Source organism: Triturus cristatus, chromosome 3_2 (assembly GCF_964204655.1).
Source record: "Triturus cristatus chromosome 3_2, aTriCri1.1, whole genome shotgun sequence".
In the NCBI taxonomy this organism is placed as follows: domain Eukaryota; kingdom Metazoa; phylum Chordata; class Amphibia; order Caudata; family Salamandridae; genus Triturus; species Triturus cristatus.
In genome coordinates, this window is record NC_140584.1 from 1035724586 (window position 1) to 1035745157 (window position 20572).

General features: G+C 56.8%; 1 long non-coding RNA gene across 2 annotated transcripts in view; it reads left to right on the forward strand.

The window, feature by feature from the left end:
- Positions 1 to 20572, forward strand: part of LOC146859056 (uncharacterized) — a 320388-nt gene that overhangs the window by 153744 nt on the left and 146072 nt on the right. The gene's annotated exons all lie outside the window — the stretch shown is intronic.

Consider the following 20572-nt stretch of genomic DNA (forward strand, 5'->3'; position numbering starts at 1 on the left):
CGTTGTGGGCACATCGGGTCTCCGGGACCCCTGAGGGATGGCATTTGCAGGGTCGCCTGCCTCCTCCTGGGTGCCCGGGGTACCTTGTCCCTCCTGGTCAGACTGGCTGCGTTGTGTGCGAGCAGGGCTCCTGTGTGTATCCTGGGATGTGGCAGGAATGGGGGTGGTGGTTGGCACAGTTGTACCTGATGCAGGTGCTGCAGGTGCTTGGGCACCAGAGGGGCCAGGTTGGTCGGGGTCATCCACGGTGTGGTGAGAGTCGTCGCTGCCGGTGGGATCATCGTCATGCCGAGTCTGGTCCTGTGATTCTTCCCCCCCAGTGTTCGGGGGAGATCGACGACTTTGCCCTGTGTGCGAGAGAGAGACAATGTTAATGGTGTTACATGCGTCATCCATGTTTCATACATATTCAAGTTGGCACAGTTCCTCTGGGTAGGTGGATATGTCTAGCATTCCTCTCACAGTGCACTTGTGGATGGGTATGTTGCGGGGGACAGATTGATATGTACTCCTGGTTATTTGGCCTGTCTGATGAGTGTTGGGATGCTTATTTGGCTATGGATTGGTCTTGTTGTGTCACATATCCATTGTGGGAGTGCCAATTTGCGTTGGCTGCCCCGGGGGTGTGTGCTTGTGTAAGGGGGGGGGGGGTGGGTGGTGTGACCGGGCATGCTGTTGGGTGTGGTGTGATTTGTCATTGGGTCTACCAGGTGATGTGTCTATCCCCTCATGGTGCCTGCTGGCATGACAGTGAATGTGAGTTCCTGTGGTAGGTAAGTGGCATGTGGAGTTGCTGCATGTGCATCCATTGTCTGTGTGTGTGCCATGTTGAACCAGACACTCATCCCTTCTCATACACCTTTTGTAGTAGTCCTTTCTGACATGCTTGTGTTAGTGTGCAACTTGTGGCATGGTTTTCAGGACATGGCGCCTGCTGCTGCAGGCCCTGCAGCAAGGGCACACAGAGTTTCTATATTTGCCCTCACACACACGCCTCTAAGACGCACCCCCCTTCCTCCCTCCACCCATTCATTCTGGTGTAATCTGCTTGTGTGTGACACAGATGCGGTGGGAAAGGCTGGACCGTCTGCACATGCTACGTGCACATTGCACGTGCCTCATGTCCTGTCACACCAACCAGGTCATGTCCCTCCTACTCCCCACCGGCTCTGTACCCCAACATGGCCACGTGAGTGGTCGTCCAGGTCTCTGCATGTAGTATGGTGTCGTTGTGGGACACATGGCACAGGTATCATGTCTCAGCGTGTCAGTCTACAATGTGTCCAGGATCCCCCTCTACACGATGACATGCGCACTGCATCTCATCATCATCTGGTGTCCCATTGACAGGCATGTGCTCCTCACCCTCCCCAAAGACGCAGTCCTTGCCAGTTCTCATATTGAATAATGCATGGTATCCATTGGCAGATGGCTGCACGTTGGCCACCTGATGCTAGACTTGTACATGACTGAGGTGTTCATCTGCGGATTGTCCCCTTACAGCTGGGTCAACTGCTTGTGTCCCACCCGCAATGGGCCTGCACAGGCACACAGTGTCCACGCACACGAGCTGGTGTGCATCATGGAATGCTTGCTCACATGTGCTATGCTGATCACCAGCATCTGTACCTCAGGCTTCAGCACACACACTCTGCATTATGCACAAGATCCACAGTTCGATCCACCTCAAGGCAAGACAGACCATCCCCCAGGTCAACTTCAACATCCGTGTCTAATCCTACCCTGCACTCTAGGGAGAAGTACGTTACAACTCCCATGAGACTTGTCCACATCCAGGGTGCATCTGCACACCTCTGCTTCAACATCCGGCGACCCAGCCACATCACCGTCCAACAGAGATAGCTTCAATGGATCACTGTCAGCTGCAGGATGACCTTCACAATCCACGCCCACACTCAGGATGCAGCCCACGACCACGCCCCCAACACAACCTTGTGGCACTGTCATCCAAGACCCCATTGTGCCATCTCCATGCATCCAACCTTGGCCTGGCCACCATTCTCCACATCCACCTGACTCCTGCTTGCAGGACATAGTTCTCCCACCTGCCTACACATACCTGGGACTCCCACCCCAGGACACTCCACATGATCCCTGACCTCTGCGCATGACTGTTGCTCTTCGAAATAGGTCTGTCCGCACAGTTGTGCAGGCACCCCCTCAGCTGGTTGGGCCCATCACGGGTGAGTATGGTGCTCCATGTCTGTATTGGATGATACATTGTGACCCATGTGTGTCCTGTGCCAGACTCAGACCCCAGGGTATGCATGGTTGGAGTTACTTCAAAACTCAGGCATGGCTTGACTTGACAATGTTGGACCCGGCCTCATAACATGGCTCTACTGGTCCCCACACCACCTAACCTGGTGCCGGCAGCCCCAATCCCCCGGCCTCACCAGCCTTTCCACCAGAACACACGCACTCGACCTGGACATCCTCGTCCATGGCCTCTCTCCTTTCGGCCACCCCGGGCCCGCGTGCCCACTTCATGCACCAAGATGGCCGCCCGGCCCCAGCGCGACCCGGGCCTAGAGGCGCCACTCCGGCTGGAGGACATCACGCTTCCAGGGGTTGAGAGAGGGAGGAGCAGTTTCTATCGCACCTCTGAACTCCCCTGGGACGATGGGTTTCGATCGGCCCTCCGGCCTCCCTGAAGGCTGGCTCCACGCCTGCTGGGTGTCTGGGACTCCTCCCGACCCGGCCCTGAAAGGATCAAAAGACAATGGCAGGAAACCCCGACAAGCGACCCCCAGGTGACAAGACCCCTGCCTGCACAGACTCCGGACATCAAAGAGGGGTCGACCTATAACAAGGGGTGCTCTGGGACTGTCCGGCAGATTCGACGCTGGAACAACGAGAGCCTGCTGACGCGGTCGCAGCTCCTGGAACTTAGAACCACCTGAGCCCTGCTGAGTGACTCGCGGCTCCCTGAAGATCGTAAGACCTCCGAACTGTACCTGAGCCCTGCTGAGTGACTCGCGGCTCCCTGAAGATCGTAAGACCTCCGAACTGTACCTGAGCCCCGCTGAGTGACTCGCGGCTCCCTGAAGATCGTAAGACCTCCGAACTGTACCTGAGCCCTGCTGAGTGACTCGCGGCTCCCCGAAGATCGTAAGACCTCCGAACTTGTACTTGAGCCTGCTGAGTGACTCGCGGCTCCCTGAAGATCGTAAGACCTCCAAACTTGTACCTGAGCCCGCTGAGTGACTCGCGGCTTCCACAGACCCCACTGGTCCCGCTGGACCCCACGACAACCAGCCTACCCCCCAGCTCGAGGATTGTGAGCTGTGCGCCGGGTACATCCTTACCTTGAACCTTTGTGCCAAAGACTGCCCCGCTACCCCCTATCCCCTCCGAGACTCATTGAGCCCGCGCTCTCCTTGTACATATTTGCAGTGCTAACCTGTTTGATAAAGATTGGTTCCTGAGAACGCACGGTGTGGTGTTTCTGTGTCGTGTGGTGCCCGAAGTACGATCCTCGATACGAGACTTCTCCTCCTGAGGAGTCTCCCGCCAGTGCCCGGCTACGATACTTGAGGGTGGGTCTCAGGGTAGTCAGGACCCCCTTTCCGGGCTCCTCTGAGGTCGCCGTCTAACATTGGTGGCAAGCGACGGGATTCGGGCCCATCACCGAGAGATCGTACTGTGAACGACGGACGCACTACCAACAAAGATGGCAGAAGGAAACACCATGATCCCCGCAGAAATCAACGCCAACAGGGTGTTCCAGGTGGAACAACTAGAAGAATACACACACAAAGAACTAAAGCAATTCTGCAAAGAACTTAGAATCGCTACCACCGGTCTCAACACCAAGGAAGATTTGCAGAAAGCACTGAAAGCCTGGGTGGATACCGGGGCCTCCCGCCCGGAAGACACGGGGGAGCGCCCCGACGAGGCCGAACCCCCCCAAGGCGAAAGCAGCAGCAATCAGGTGCGAAGCATCGTACCAGACGGGGGCCTATCCCCGGAGGAACTCGCGGACAGAGAGAGAAGCCGCAATCACGAACTCGAGTTAGCTAAACTCAAAATCGAAGGCGAATTAAAGTTAGCAGAGAAAAAGCTAGCAGTAGAGCAAATGCGCGTGCAAGGCGAGCTAGAAGAGAAGAAGCTCCAACGGGAACACGAAGGAAGGAAGCTCCAACTGGAGCACGAACGCAGCTTGAAGGAAATCGAGCTCAAGGCCAGAAGTGAGGAAGGGAGGCCCCCGGGAAACCGAGAGGCGACCTCCCCAGCGGAGCAGAAGGTCCACATCCCCAAGGATGTGGTCAAGGAATATTATAAAAACGATGACATTCAGCAATGGTTCAGGGCCTACGAGGTCGCCATGACCTCCCATCGGGTCCCGCAGAAGGACTGGGGGGCAGGGTTGTGGGGACGGTTTCTGAGCGAAGGAAGAGACACCCTGCTCGACCTACCCCTCTCTCTGCAGACCTCCTACAGCCACATGAAAGAGGCTCTACTCACAAGGTACGGTCTCACCCCCGAGATGTACCGTCAGCGATTCCGGGACTGCAGGAAAATCCCGGGCACCACCTGGGTGGAATATGTAAACTTTTTTAGTCGGGCCTTCGATGGGTGGGTCAAGGGCAGCAAAGTCACCACCCTTGAGGAACTCACCGACCTCCTATTGTGGGAACACCTGGCTGCGAACTGCTTTGTGGAACTACGCCAGCATCTGCTTGACAGCAAACTCACCGATCCCAGGAAGCTGGCGGTGGAAGCAGACCGCTGGACCAACACCCGGGTCACCCGGGGCATGGTAGGAGAATACCCCCGAGCCAGTCAGGGACCACCCCGCCAGAGAGGAGGGGGGAACCAGGGAGGCCAGAGAGAGTCCCAGCCTAGTCCCCCGAAGACCCAATCTCCACCTTTCCCAGCGCCCCCCCCACCAGTAACCGGACCCCCCGGGAGACGGGGAGACAGGGTAACCGTCACTTGTTTCCGTTGCCAGAAGCCCGGGCACTACGCCAATGACCCAGAATGCCCCATGGCCACCCAAAACACCCCTGCAAGACAGATAGCCAACGTAGCTCTGGGGGAGGAGGTTGAGGAAACCGGGGAGTGGGAACCCGCAGCCATGGCCCTAGTATCCCTGGGAGATAGGAGATGGTCCCTGGTAGCCTCCTGCCCTCCAACACGAAGAAATACGGGCAGCTCGTTAAGATCAATGGCCACCAAATAGAGGCCCTGCGGGACACCGGGGCCAGCATCACCGGTGTCCTCAGGCACTTAGTCCCCGAGGAGCAGATCCTCCCCAACGTCTTTTGCCCAGTCATTTCCGCCGATAATAAAGAGAGTATGTGTCAGGTAGCTCTGGTGCCGTTTGAGTGGGGTGGAGTGATAGGTAAACTGAGGGTTGCCGTAAGAACCTCCCAGCCGGTCGACTGCCTCCTAGGGAACGACCTGGAGAGTTCTCCCTGGAAGCACGTCGAACGCAAGGCCCACCTAGAGATGATGGGGCTCCCCGAGTGGGTGTGCGCCACCACCCGATCTATGTCAGCCCGACTCACCCCCCTGGGAGAAGTCGAAGACGCCCCGACCGAAGAAGTCAGAGCAGTAACCCCCGAGGGTCCTCCCGTCCCCCCATCGGAGGGGCCCGTCGCCAGCGACGAGCCCTCCCTGTCCGACACCGCCCCGGTCCCTGAGTTAGGCGATCTACCCGAGTTGGCCCAATGGCGCCACGAGGGTGGGCCCACCCGGGAGGAGTTTTACCGGGAGCAAGCCACCTGTCCTTCCCTGGTCGGACTGCGGCGCCAGGCCGAGGGCCAAGCCGCAGGCGACCAAACTGGAACGCACCGAATTTATTGGGAGAATAGCATTTTGTATAGTGAGCAGAAGTCGGTGGAGCTGGGATCCGGACGGGTGCTGGTGGTACCCCTCCGCTTCCGAGACTTCCTCCTGGGCTTAGCCCACGACGTCCCCCTTGCCGGCCACCTGGGTCAAGACAAGACCTACAGCCGTCTCGTGACCCATTTTTACTGGCCTAAGATGAGAGCAGCCGTAGAAGCCCACTGCAAGTCCTGTCCCACGTGCCAAGCTAGCGGGAAGAGTGGGGGGAAGCGCAAGGCTCCCCTCCAACCCTTCCCGGTCGTCAGTACCCCCTTTGAACGAGTCGGGATCGACATCGTGGGGCCCCTGGACCCCCCCACCTCCCAAGGTCACCGTTTCATCCTGGTCCTGGTGGATCACACCACCCGATACCCTGAGGCGATCCCCCTACGCACCGTCACGGCCCCCGTAGTGGGCCGGGCCCTGATGGGGATCTTTTCCCGGGTAGGGTTCCCCCGCGAGGTCGTGAGCGATCGCGGCACTAATTTTATCTCGAGGTACATGACATCCCTGTGGCAACAATGTGGGGTGTCCTACAAATTCACTACCCCGTACCATCCCCAAGGGAACGGCCTAGTAGAGAGGTTTAACTGGACTCTGAAAGGGATGATCACCGGCCTAGAAGAGCCCCTCCGGCGTAAGTGGGACGTCCTGCTCCCCTGCCTCTTGTTCGCTTACCGAGAGGTCCCCCAGAAGTCCCTAGGTTTCAGCCCGTTTGAGTTGCTCTATGGACACCCCGTCCGAGGTCCCCTCAGCTTGGTTAAGGAAGGGTGGGAGGCGGCACCCCAGACCACCCCACGAGATGTGTTCCACTATGTTCTGACCCTCCGGAACCAGACCAGGAAGTTCCGAGCACTGGCCGAGGCCAACCTAGAGACAAGCCAAGAAGAGATGAAGCGCTGGTACGACCAGAATGCCACTCTGGTCGAGTTCCAGCCGGGCCAACAAGTATGGGTCATGGCTCCCGTGAAGCCAGGCGCCCTCCAGGACAGGTGGACCGGGCCCTACAAAGTGATTGAGCGGAAGAGTCCAGTCACATACTTGGTGGACGTCCAGTCGCCTAGGGATCCCCTCCGGGTCCTTCACGTGAACCGCCTCAAGCCTCACTTCGTGCGGACAGAACTAAGCCTCCTGCTGGCCACCGATGACGGGGCCGAAGATGAGTCCGATCCCCTCCCGGACCTCCTGTGTGTCAAGGAGCAGGATGGCTCCGTGGAGGGAGTGAACCTCTCCCCAGCTCTCACTGCCCAGCAACAAGAGGACTGCCGCCAGCTACTAGGACAATTTGCCGACCTCTTCTCCCTGATCCCCCGAGTCACCGACTGGTGTGTCCATGACGTGGACACCGGGGACAGCCCGCCGGTGAGACACCGAGCCTACCGGGTCCCCGACTGGGTCCGGTCCTGCATTCAAGCTGAAGTCTCAAAGATGTTGACCATGGGAGTGATCGAGCCATCTGACAGTCCCTGGGCCAGCCCCGTGGTCCTGGTCCCGAAGGCAGCGGCCCCCGGTGTCGCCCCCGAGCTCCGGTTCTGTGTGGACTACCGGGGGCTCAATGACGTCACCCGAGCCGATGCCCACCCCATTCCACGAGCCGACGAGCTCATTGACCGACTCGGGGCAGCACGGTTCCTCAGCACCTTCGACCTCACCTGCGGATACTGGCAGATTGCGCTCACCGAGGGGGCCAAGGAGCGGTCTGCCTTCTCCACCCCAGATGGGCATTACCGCTTCCGCGTAATGCCCTTCGGAATGAAAAATGCCCCGGCCTCCTTCCAGCGACTGGTGAATAGAGTCCTGGCCGGGCTAGAACAGTTCAGCGCGGCCTATCTGGACGACATCGCCGTTTTCAGTTCCGGATGGAGTGAGCACCTCCAGCACCTCCGGAGGGTGCTAACCGCCCTGCGCCAGGCAGGCCTGACAGTAAAAGCCAGCAAGTGCCAAATTGGGCAAGGATCAGTAGTCTACCTGGGGCACCAGGTCGGGAGTGGCCAGGTCGCCCCTCTACAACCAAAGATCGACGCCATCGTGGCCTGGGAACCCCCCACCACCCAAACGGAGGTCCGAGCCTTTCTGGGCCTCACTGGCTACTACCGCAGATTCATCAAGGGGTATGGCAGCCTTGTCGGCCCCCTCACAGAACTCACATCCAAAAAACAGCCAAAAAAGGTTCAGTGGACAACCGCCTGCCAGGAGGCGTTCGATGCCCTAAAGAAGGCCATGTGCACCGCCCCCGTCCTCCAGGCTCCCGACTACTCCAAGGAGTTTGTAGTCCAGACCGATGCCTCCGAGCATGGCATTGGGGCCGTCCTGTCCCAGATGAATGACCAAGGCCTGGACCAGCCCGTCGCCTTCCTCAGTCGGCGGCTGTTGCCCAGAGAACAGCGATGGAGTACCATTGAGCGCGAAGCCTTTGCCGTGGTCTGGGCACTCAAGAAACTACGCCCTTACCTGTTCGACACACATTTCAAAGTCCAAACCGATCATCGGCCCTTGCGATGGCTCATGCAGATGCGGGGAGAAAACCCCAAGCTACTGCGGTGGTCAATCTCCCTTCAGGGGATGGATTTCACCGTGGAACACCGCCCTGGGACGGACCACGCCAACGCCGATGGCCTCTCCCGGTTCTTCCGCCTCAGCGAAGAGAACCCCCTAGGATGATGGGCAGTTCTCTCCGGCTTTCAGCTGGGGGGGACGCGTGTTGGACCCGGCCTCATAACATGGCTCTACTGGTCCCCACACCACCTAACCTGGTGCCGGCAGCCCCAATCCCCCGGCCTCACCAAGCCTTTCCACCAGAACACACGCACTCGACCCGGACATCCTCGTCCATGGCCTCTCTCCTTTCGGCCACCCCGGGCCCGCGTGCCCACTTCATGCACCAAGATGGCCGCCCGGCCCCAGCGCGACCCGGGCCTAGAGGCGCCACTCCGGCTGGAGGACATCACGCTTCCAGGGGTTGAGAGAGGGAGGAGCAGTTTCTATCGCACCTCTGAACTCCCCTGGGACGATGGGTTTCGATCGGCCCTCCGGCCTCCCTGAAGGCTGGCTCCACGCCTGCTGGGTGTCTGGGACTCCTCCCGACCCGGCCCTGAAAGGATCAAAAGACAATGGCAGGAAACCCCGACAAGCGACCCCCAGGTGACAAGACCCCTGCCTGCACAGACTCCGGACATCAAAGAGGGGTCGACCTATAACAAGGGGTGCTCTGGGACTGTCCGGCAGATTCGACGCTGGAACAACGAGAGCCTGCTGACGCGGTCGCGGCTCCTGGAACTTAGAACCACCTGAGCCCTGCTGAGTGACTCGCGGCTCCCTGAAGATCGTAAGACCTCCGAACTGTACCTGAGCCCTGCTGAGTGACTCGCGGCTCCCTGAAGATCGTAAGACCTCCGAACTGTACCTGAGCCCCGCTGAGTGACTCGCGGCTCCCTGAAGATCGTAAGACCTCCGAACTGTACCTGAGCCCTGCTGAGTGACTCGCGGCTCCCCGAAGATCGTAAGACCTCCGAACTTGTACTTGAGCCTGCTGAGTGACTCGCGGCTCCCTGAAGAGCGTAAGACCTCCGAACTTGTACCTGAGCCCGCTGAGTGACTCGCGGCTTCCACAGACCCCACTGGTCCCGCCGGACCCCACGACAACCAGCCTACCCCCCAGCTCGAGGATTGTGAGCTGTGCGCCGGGTACATCCTTACCTTGAACCTTTGTGCCAAAGACTGTCCCGCTACCCCCTATCCCCTCCGAGACTCATTGAGCCCGCGCTCTCCTTGTACATATTTGCAGTGCTAACCTGTTTGATAAAGATTGGTTCCTGAGAACGCACGGTGTGGTGTTTCTGTGTCGTGTGGTGCCCGAAGTACGATCCTCGATACGAGACTTCTCCTCCTGAGGAGTCTCCCGCCAGTGCCCGGCTATGATACTTGAGGGTGGGTCTCAGGGTAGTCAGGACCCCCTTTCCGGGCTCCTCTGAGGTCGCCGTCTAACAACAACACACACATGTAATGGAATAATGCTAAATGACGGCATCATCTTGTGATTTCTAAGATTTGTATTAGTGGTGGGGTACGTGTTTGGGGGGATGTAAAGTGGTGCTCGCCGGGTGTCTGTAATCCAAAATTCACAGGGGGAGTTGGGATCTTTGCCATTGGAAGTCATCAGAGTCCATGCCACAGTCTTTGTCAACATTGGTCAGACAGTGACCAGCAAGTCCATGTGGCAGAGAATGTCATTGGATGAGGTGCTACTGTTGCGCCAGAGGGCCAGGTGCCAGGCCAGGTGACCTGGGAGATGGTGATGGTCCGCTGACTCTCACGGTCTTTTGCGTGGACGACCCACCTTCCTCTGGGGACCCTCAGAAGCAGGCCGCGACGATGTCTGGGATGCTCCGTCGGACGAATCCTCCTCCTCCTGATCCCTCCCTGTGGCTGGTGGTGATCTACGCCTGGTGGCACAGGGAGGGTTGCCCATGTTTTCGGCAATCCGACGGAGTACACGGGTCATGTCCGTTTGCACCGCCACGAGCTCTGCCAGTCTTGCCTCCATCCGTCCTTGGTGTTGCTGTTGACTGGCATATTGCTCGGCCTGCAGGTTCTTAATGTGATTGAGGGCCTCCACGGCCTGGCTGATGCCCCTGGTGTCACGCCGGTATGTGTCCAGGATGTTGCGGACGTGTGACATAACCGGTTCCTCAGCTGTCTGGTCAGGTTCGCGCCTCCGCCGTCCTCCACTCCCACCACCCCTGACCACTTGAGCCTGGCCTGCCGTTGTGGGCACATCGGGTCTCCGGGACCCCTGAGGGATGGCATTTGCAGGGTCGCCTGCCTCCTCCTGGGTGCCCGGGGTACCTTGTCCCTCCTGGTCAGACTGGCTGCGTTGTGTGCGAGCAGGGCTCCTGTGTGTATCCTGGGATGTGGCAGGAATGGGGGTGGTGGTTGGCACAGTTGTACCTGATGCAGGTGCTGCAGGTGCTTGGGCACCAGAGGGGCCAGGTTGGTCGGGGTCATCCACGGTGTGGTGAGAGTCGTCGCTGCCGGTGGGATCATCGTCATGCCGAGCCTGGTCCTGTGATTCTTCCCCCCCAGTGTTGGGGGGAGATCGACGACGTTGCCCTGTGTGCGAGAGAGAGACAATGTTAATGGTGTTACATGCGTCATCCATGTTTCATACATATTCAAGTTGGCACAGTTCCTCTGGGTAGTTGGATATGTCTAGCATTCCCCTCATAGTGCACTTGTGGATGGGTATGTTGCGGGGGACAGATTGATATGTACTCCTGGTTATTTGGCCTGTCTGATGAGTGTTGGGATGCTTATTTGGCTATGGATTGGTCTTGTTGTGTCACATATCCATTGTGGGAGTGCCAATTTGCGTTGGCTGCCCCGGGGGTGTGTGCTTGTGTAAGGGGGGGGGTGGGTGGTGTGACCGGGCATGCTGTTGGGTGTGGTGTGATTTGTCATTGGGTCTACCAGGTGATGTGTCTATCCCCTCATGGTGCCTGCTGGCATGACAGTGAATGTGAGTTCCTGTGGTAGGTAAGTGGCATGTGGAGTTGGTGTTTGAGTGTACAGTGGTCACAGGTGTGCCTTGTGCTGTCTACAGCAGGGCCAAGTGTCATCTACCTTGTCTGTACTTGGCAAGTCCCTGTGCATTGTGCATGGTGCATGGGTATGTCCCTTGGCCACAGCTGTCAACACTTTTCCTATGTGTGACACACTCTTTGTTGTTGCATCAGTTTTAAATGCAGTGAGCAGTGTAGCAAGCGTGCGTAGCGAGCACTGCAGAACCCACTTACGTGTTGCACTGTACATGGCCAAATGTTACTTTGTCGTGTCTATTGGAGAATGCAGGTATGTAACTTATGCATTTGTGACTGGGTTCTAACAAACACAGTGAGTGGGTATACTGGGTGTGAGGTTAGGTTTGTGCCTGCAGCATGGATTGACTCGTGCACAGTTTGACACATGGCCCAGTGCTTTCCAAGCGAATGAGGGGTGTTTCATGCACTGCCAGACCTTGTCAATATGCACACAGTCCACCTGCTGATGAGCGGACATGCCCACACCACCCAAGGGTGATTTTGTCTCCCTCTGTCTCCCTCTCTTCCTCCCTCTGTCACCCTCCTCCTTCTGTCTGTCTCCCTCTGTCGCCCTCTGTCTCCCTCCCTCTCTCTCCCTCTCCCTCCCTCTGTCTATCTCCCTCTGTCGCCCTCTGTCTCCCTCCCACTCCTCCCTCTCCCTCCCTCTGTCTGTCTCCCTCTGTCGCCCTCTGTCTCCCTCCCTCTCTCTCCCTCTCCCTCCATCTGTCTGTCTCCCTTTGTCGCCCTCTCTCTCCCTCTCTCTCTCTCCCTCCGTCTGTCACCCTCTGTCACCCTCTGTCGCCCTCTGTCGCCCTCTGTCTCCCTCCCTCTCTCTCCCTCTCCCTCCCTCTGTCTGTCTCCCTCTGTCGCCCTCTGTCTCCCTCCCTCTCTCTCCCTCTCCCTCCGTCTGTCTGTCTCCCTCTGTCGCCCTCTGTCGCCCTCTGTCTCCCTCCCTCTCTCTCCCTCTCCCTCCCTCGCCCTCCCTCTGTCTGTCTCCCTCTGTTGCCCTCTGTCTCCCTCCCTCTCTCTCCCTCTCCCTCCCTCTGTCTGTCTCCATCTGTCACCCTCTGTCACCCTCCCTCTCTCTCCCTCCCTCTGTCTGTCTCCATCTGTCGCCCTCTGTCGCCCTCTGTCGCCCTCTGTCTCCCTCCCTCTCTCTCCCTCTCCCTCCCTCTGTCTGTCTCCCTCTGTCGCCCTCTGTCTCCCTCCCTCTCTCTCTCTCTCCCTCCCTCTGTCTGTCTCCCTCTGTCGCCCTCTGTCTCCCTCCCTCTCTCTCCCTCTCCCTCCCTCTATCTGTCTCCCTCTGTCGCCCTCCCTCTCTCTCTCTCTCCCTCTCTCTGTCTGTCTCCATCTGTCGCCCTCTGTCGCCCTCCCTCTCTCTCACTCTCCCTCCCTCTGTCTGTTGCCCTCTGTCGCCCTCTGTCGCCCTCTGTCTCCCTCCCTCTCTCTCCCTCTCCCTCTCCCTCCCTCTGTCTGTCTCCCTCTGTCGCCCTCTGTCTCCCTCCCTCTCTCTCCCTCTTCCTCCATCTGTCTGTCTCCCTTTGTTGCCCTCTGTCTCCCTCCCTCTCTCTCCCTCTCCCTCCCTCTGTCTGTCTCCCTCTGACGCCCTCTGTCGCCCTCCCTCTCTCTCCCTCTCCCTCCCTCTGTCTGTCTCCATCTGTCGCCCTCTGTCGCCCTCCCTCTCTCTCCCTCTCCCTCCCTCTGTCTGTCTCCATCTGTCGCCCTCTGTCGCCCTCTGTCTCCCTCCCTCTCTCTCCCTCTCCCTCCCTCTGTTTGTCTCCTTCTGTCACCCTCTGTCTCCCTCCCAATCTCTCCATCCGTCTGTCTGTCTCCCTCTGTTGCCCTCTGTTGCCCTCTGTCTCCCTTCCTCTCTCTCCCTCTCCCTCTGTCTGTCTGTCTCCCTCTGTCGCCCTCTGTCTCCCTCCCTCTCTCTCCCTCTGTCTGTCTCCCTCTGTCGCCCTCTGTCTCCCTCCCTCTCTCTCCCTCTCCCTCCGTCTGTCTGTCATCCTCTGTCGTCCTCTGTCGCCCTCTGTCTCGCTCACTCTCTCTCCCTCTCCCTCCCTCTGTCTGTCTCCCTCTGTCGCCCTCTGTCTCCCTCCCTCTCTCTCCCTCTCTCTCCCTCTCCCTCCGTCTCTGTCTGTCTCCCTCTGACGCCCTCTGTCTCCCTCCCTCTGTCTGTCTCCCTCTGTCGCCCTCTGTCTCCCTCCCTCTGTCTCCCTCTCCCTCCGTCTGTCTGTCTCCATCTGTCGCCCTCTGTCGCCCTCCCTCTCTCTCCCTCCCTCTGTCTGTCTCCATCTGTCGCCCTCTGTCTCCCTCCCTCTCTCTCCCTCTCCCTCCCTCTGTCTGTCTCCCTCTGTCGCCCTCTGTCGCCCTCTGTCTCCCTCCCTCTCTCTCCCTCTCCCTCCGTCTGTCTGTCTCCCTCTGTAACCCACTGTCTCCCTCCCTCTCTCTCCCTCTCCCTCCCTCTGTCTGTCTCCCTCTGTCGCCCTCTGTCTCCCTCCCTCTCCCTCCCTCTGTCTGTCTCCCTCTGTCGCCCTCTGTCTCCCTCCCTCTCTCTCCCTCTCCCTGCGTCTGTCTGTCACCCTCTGTCGCCCTCTGTCTCCCTCCCTCTCTCTCCCTGCCTCTGTCTGTCTCCCTCTGTCGCCCTCTGTCTCCCTCCCTCTCTCTCCCTCTCTCTCACTCTCCCTCCGTCTGTCTGTCTCCCTCTGTCGCCCTGTCTCCCTCCCTCTCTCTCCCTCTCCCTCCCTCTGTCTGTCTCCATCTGTCGCCCTCTGTCTCCCTCCCTCTCTCTCCCTCTCCCTCCGTCTGTCTGTCTCCATCTGTCGCCCTCTGTCGCCCTCTGTCTCCCTCCCTCTCTCTCCCTCTCCCTCCGTCTGTATGTCACCCTCTGTCACCTCAGCCCAGCTTCCTGGGCACACACACTTTGCAGGTCTTTCAAAGGCCATTGGCTTGTTCATGTGGCTTTGTTTAGAATCTCCTGGACCCCATTGGGCAGAGTGTCTCTGAGTCTGCTCTGCAGCGGCGGTGTGTGCTGACACTCTTTCACAGTGATGCCTCTTCATTAGCTGCTGTTATGTGCAAATTGGGCCTTCATACCCATATCATCCTGCGACGCGGCCGCCATTTGCAGGCGACACAGTACAGTGTCGGGACACACTGTTTGTATAGCTGTGCCCTAGGCCATATGGGCTGAGGGCATTGGTGTCTGCTTCTGAGTTGCACAATGTGATTTTGGAGGCCCCCCTCCCGGCATCACGGACATCCTGTCTTGTGTTGGTGTTTTGGGTGGCCTGTGACTTGGCATGGCCTTGCTTGGTGCATGGGGCATGGAGCCGCTAGAGGCATGTGCGTGTTTTTGGAGAGTGGTTGTGTCCGGTGATGGCTTTGGGGTAGTTGCGTGCATTATTGTGAGTTGGGTTGTTGATGCGGTTCCCCCCATGTGGGGTGAGTTGTTTGTGTACTCACCAGGCTCGGTGACTCCTCCTACTCCGTGTACTCCCACCGGCGGCAGCGTGCGCATCACCTTCTCCTCCCAGGGATGGTAGTGTACCGGTCTGCGGGGCGGGCTACCTCCAGTGATGTTCCCCTGGTTGTATTCGTCTGTCATTTTGTGGCGGACCGTCCTCCGCAGATCGTACCACCTGGCTTGGCATTCATGCCTGGTCCTTCTGATGGGCGCAACAGCATTCACCCTCTCGATGATCCTCTGCCAAATGGCTGATTTAACTGCTACGCTGGTCTGTCTGACCAATGTTCCAAAGAGCTGTGGCTTGACTCTGATGATTTCGTTGACAAGGATCTCCAGCTCCGCTGTTGTGAACTTTGGATTCCTGTCTGTGGGCATGATGTGGGGTGTGGGTGTGGATGGTTGTGGGTGTGTGTGTGTGGTTGTGAAGGTGTGTGTGTGAATGTGATGAGGGGGTGTTTGTGAAGGTGGTTGTGTGAAGGTGTGCAAGTGTAAGGTGTAGTAAAGGTTCAAGTATGGTGCTGTGGGTTGTCTGTGGGGTCTGGCAGCAGTGGGTCTGTTGCAAAGGCTCATGGTTTGTGTCTGTGTGCCCTTTTTATTGGTCCACTTGTGGGTGTGGCTGTGTTTGAACTTTGGGTGGGTGTGTTATAAGGAGTGGTTGTGTTTTGGGCCTCTGTTTACCTGTTTGGCTGTTGCAGGTCAGTGTATTGGATGTATTTGGGCTTGTTGGACGTGTTTTGTGGTGTTGTGCGATTCGAATTGACTCTCCTTGTGGTGTTTTGCAGTGTCCTGGTTCAGTACGTGTGTTTTTCGCGTCTGTGAGGTGCGAACATCGGCCATGTTGTTTTACAGTGCTCACATTTGCTATGGCTTGGTACGACTCGTACATGCGCAAGGCTGGGTGAGGGTGCTGGTGTAGGGGCCTCGGGTAGGGTGCGTACAGGCACGGGCAGGGTGTAGGGGCCTGGGGGTACATGCCTTACATACGTGAACCGAGGGTACGGCGCGTACATGGGGGGCTGGGGGTACGGCGCGTACATACGGGGTGTTGGGGGTACGGTGTGTGCCCCCACCCCCATTTGGACGGTGCGTACCCCCACCTCCGTATGGACGGTGCGTACCCCCAGCCCCCGTATGTAAGCACCGTCCCCCAGCACATCCCCCCATCCCCCCGTATGTACGTGCAGTACCCCCAGCCCCCGTATGTACGAGCTGTACACCCGGCCCCCCCTATGTACGTGCTGTACCCCCAGCCCCCCCTAGGGACGGTGCATACCCCCACCCCACCCCGTAGGTACGGAGCATACCCACCCACCCCCCGTAGGTACGGAGCGTACCACCACCCCCGTAGGTACGCTGTGGACCCCCCAGCGCGTAACGCACCGTACATATGGGGGTTGGGGGTACGCTCCGTACCTACGGGGTGGGGGTACGCTCCGTACCTACGGGGTGGGGGTACGCTCCATACCTACGGGGTGGGGGTACGCTCTGTACCTACGGGGGTGGTGATACGCTCCGTACCTAGGGTGGGGGGTACGCTCCATACCTACGGGGTGGGGTGGGGGTACGGCGCGGACATGGGGGTGTGCTGGGGTACGGCGCGTACGTGGGGGGGGTGTGCTGGGAGGGTGTTTGGCACGTATGCAGGTAACTATTTGGACGTCTCCATAGTTGCTATGGGAGTTCGCACCGTACGGTGTTTTTTCCATACATTTGTGCATTCGGACGGACGGGACGGATCGTACTTGCGCGCTCGGACTTCAGTTTCCCGATTCGTTGGTAAAACTGTCCGGGGACGTGTCGGACACTTTTTCCGACCCGAGGACGTGTCGGGAATTTTCCCAATGCGATTCGTATGGATTTTTTCACATACGAATCGTACTTGCCAGTTTGTACGGGACTTGTACGATTCGTACGGAAAAAAAACCGGATACGATTCGTACGGGGAATATTTTTCACAGATCGGAATCGGCACCATAGTGTGAGTTTGACATGTACAGATTCATAATATCACCACAATTCAAACCCCTCAGTGGCCCGCCCACCCAACCAATCAGACGTGGTGCACAATCATGTGACTTGATCCCTAACATGCCAGAGGCTCTACATTAGGTTAGAAGCATCCCGGTTCTGTAGCTCACCCAGGCCCCCCATATCTTTTCCCATTTACGTGGGCATCCCCTGCTCTGGTATACTGCCTGTTCAGCCCATTGGCACCAATCCAAATCATCTTCCCAGGAGTCTACCATGGGAGCTGCACTAGCACCCCATGCACGGGCGATGTTACGCTTTGCCAGTGAGATGCACAGATTTGGTGAGACGCGCAGAGATAGGGCGTTGAGTGGGGAGGGATGTTGAAGACTGTATAGCTCTATATGCAGATGATATTCCACTGTATTTGTAGAAGATACAGTTGCTGGAACCCAGAGTTATTCACATACTCAATTTATATGGGGATGACTTGTTGGTCTCTTTGCCTCAGCCTTATGCAAGTGATGAGCTTGGTGTCCCCACTTTCGAGCCACTCGGGACCCTTTAAATATCTAGGAATTTGTCTTGATAAATCCAGCTGAATATTAGGAACTGAATATTGCAGCGTTGATGCTGAAATTAAAACAACCGATAGCATGGGGAAAGCTTCCTATTTCCATCATGGTTAAAGGGGCATTATAGAAGTTGATATTGTTGCAACAGCCACTCTTTGCCCCTTTCTTTTTCAAGAACTTGCAATTCACTCTATCATTCTACGTTTGGGGGAGGCCTGCCACAAGTGGCTTTCAATAAATGTGTTAAGTCACCTTCTGTTGGTTGATTTGGGATGAACACACAAAGAACCCATGGGCCCGAAGTCTCAGTCAAGTAAGGATGTGGACAGTGAGAGCCATACAATCTAAAGAGATACGGAGAATATCCCTTTTAAAGGACGACTCCCCTCACACACCAAAGGTGTCATGCTTCATCATAGGGGTGCCTCTTCGAGTCAAGACCTAGTCTTGGCTCGGGCTACGACCCCCTCTCTACGAGGGGGGAGCTCAGGGATGTTTTCAATGTTAGCACATGGGTTGTCCTAAAACCCTATGTGAGCGCGGCGTGTGAAAAGGTAAAGTGCAGTGCTGAGTGTGTGAGTGAATTAAAGCTACCCTGTGGCCGGATTAAAAACAATATGCTGTGTAATGAGCCTGTCAATATTAAAGATGGCTACATTAATGGGATCAACATGTTTCAGCCTTTATGACCTATAAAAGTGTCGTGGCTTACATCAGGATCCTATAAAACAGCTACTGCCAAAGTGATTGAGTGCAAAATTTGTCAAACAAAAATTGAAAGCAACAACGGTGTGTTTATACTGAACCAGATAATTTCATGTTCAGTTAAGACCACCGATTGAACCTATAGTGGAAGCAAACAAAGACAGTGCATATTTATAACTGAGCCACATCAATACTGATATTCAATCGCCAAAACCATTTTAGGCAAGGCTAAATCACTACCATTTTCTCTGAGTGACCAAATACGTGGCACTTACCTATTTAGGTTGAGAAAGTTACGACTTCTGTACGGTACTAATTAATAATGGTTACAGATGCCGACCTGAGAAAAAGAGAGAGGCGGTGGCGTGAGATCAAGGGTAAAAGCAGAGAGAGAGAGAGAGAGAGAAAAGCAGGAGCTGGACAGCTGCCAGTTCTTCGGAATGGGGGTTATTTTGATGGAGACCAGTGTAGTGATGAACACTGGTACTCATGAGAGGCCGTGCGTGTAACCTTAGTGACAAAGCATTAGGTTTATATTAGTGTTAATCCCATTATGATCACTGGAGGATAAAAAGACAGTATCTCCAGCATAAACCCCAGCTAGTATGGGCAATGACCAGGATGGGACCAAGGAGCACCCAATGGCAATGCAGGACTGAGTGAAGAGCCATACCTAATGAGGTCGGCGGCTGGTTGGTCTGTGCAAAAGTAGATGCTGAACAAAGGTGTCATCTGGCGATGACCAAGCCCTGAATGCAGTAAGAGCGAGCCGAGAAAGACAGGTAGTTTATTGGCTGTCTATGGCTCGTAAATGCCCATGGAGAAAGGTGCTCTGGCCCTCAAGCCGGTAGTAAGACGCTCAGCCATGAATGGCCGGCATGAAATGATAAATGGGGGCACTTACGAAAGTGCTCGGCAAAAAGAAGGCAGGATGAGGGGTGCCTTAGTGGCGCATTGGCAGTGGTGGGACTTAAGGCTTACCGCAAGTAAGGTGATGACATGGCGCTCGCCTTCAGGTGAAGACATGCGAGCGCTTACGGAGGTACTGTGCATAAAGGAGGCAGAGTGAAGGGTGCTACATGTGGCGCGATGGGACTTGAGGCTTACCGCAAGACAAGTGATTACATGGCGCTCTGGTATGGTAGACTCGAAGAATTGCGCCTTGCCCCCTGAGATCAGCTTCAGCTTGGCGGGATACAGGAGCAAGTACTTCATATTCAGCTCCTGGAGCTTGCACTTCATTCTGAGGAAGGACTTACGGATGTCTTAGACTTGCTTAGTATAGTCTGGGTATATAGCCACTTTATTACTGTCATACTGGAGGTTCTGATGTTCCCTTGCCGCCCTCAAGATGCAGTCTCTGTCTCGATAGTTGAGAATTTTTGCTATAATAGCTTGAGGTGGCCCCACTCACATCCAGCCCTCAAAGCTATAAGGTCACTCACGTGCAGCCACCTGGAGGGGGGAGCCAACAGTCACAGTGAATTACCAACAAAGCTCTGATTAGTCCCGCAGTGGGCCGCTCCGACCTCCAGGCCCCAGCCGATGGAACCGCTCCGGCCCCAGGCCCACATGCCACAGATCCTCGGGCGCTCCGGCCTCCAAGGCGCACTTCACCACACCTCGCTCCTGGGCACGGATTCTACAGCGCGTCGCAGGAATAAAGCTCACGAGTATCTGGGGTGTCCTGCAGTAGGCTGCAGCCCAACGACCCATCACCGCACGTGATCCTCGCAGATCAAGCGTAGCCAGGCCCCGTCCAGCAGTTAAGGGCACGGGGTGGGCGGGCACCACAGTCCAGCGCGTTGTCCGCGCGGCGGCCCGGGAGCCTCAACAAACTCCGATGCGGATGGGGTGGTGCCCGCAGAGCCGATGAACAACACGCACTTTCACAACCCCCAGAACGAGAGGTCGCAGCTCGTCCCAAGTCGGACCTCCAGCCTCAGGGGGTCTCCAGCAATCTTTCCCCGGTCAGGGGGGCAGGACTACGAGGGTTATGCAGGATAAACAATGGATTTTGGGGCAGATGGACAGAGAGCTGATGAGGCTCACGCACTGTTGGCCATGTTGCTTGGCCACGCCCCAGGTGCCCCTAACTTAACCACCTCAATGGGTGGGGGGAGAATTTCTCCTTCTCCTTCTCAAAGAAGCAATAGGGACAGTCCTGAAAGCCCAGAAGAATCAGGGGTTGTATTATAGATTATTTCTGATAAGGAAGAAAACAGAACAATGGAGACATATCATGTATCTCAGGAAAATGAACAATTTACTGAAAAACAAACCTTTCGCAAGGAAATTCTCCAAGACATCCTTCTGGCTGTCCAGAGAAAACATTACCTAATGTCCATGGATCTTCAGGGTGCATATTTCACAATATACTAGAAGCAAAGAAAATACCTCCGCTATGCAGTGGTGTGGCACCAGTG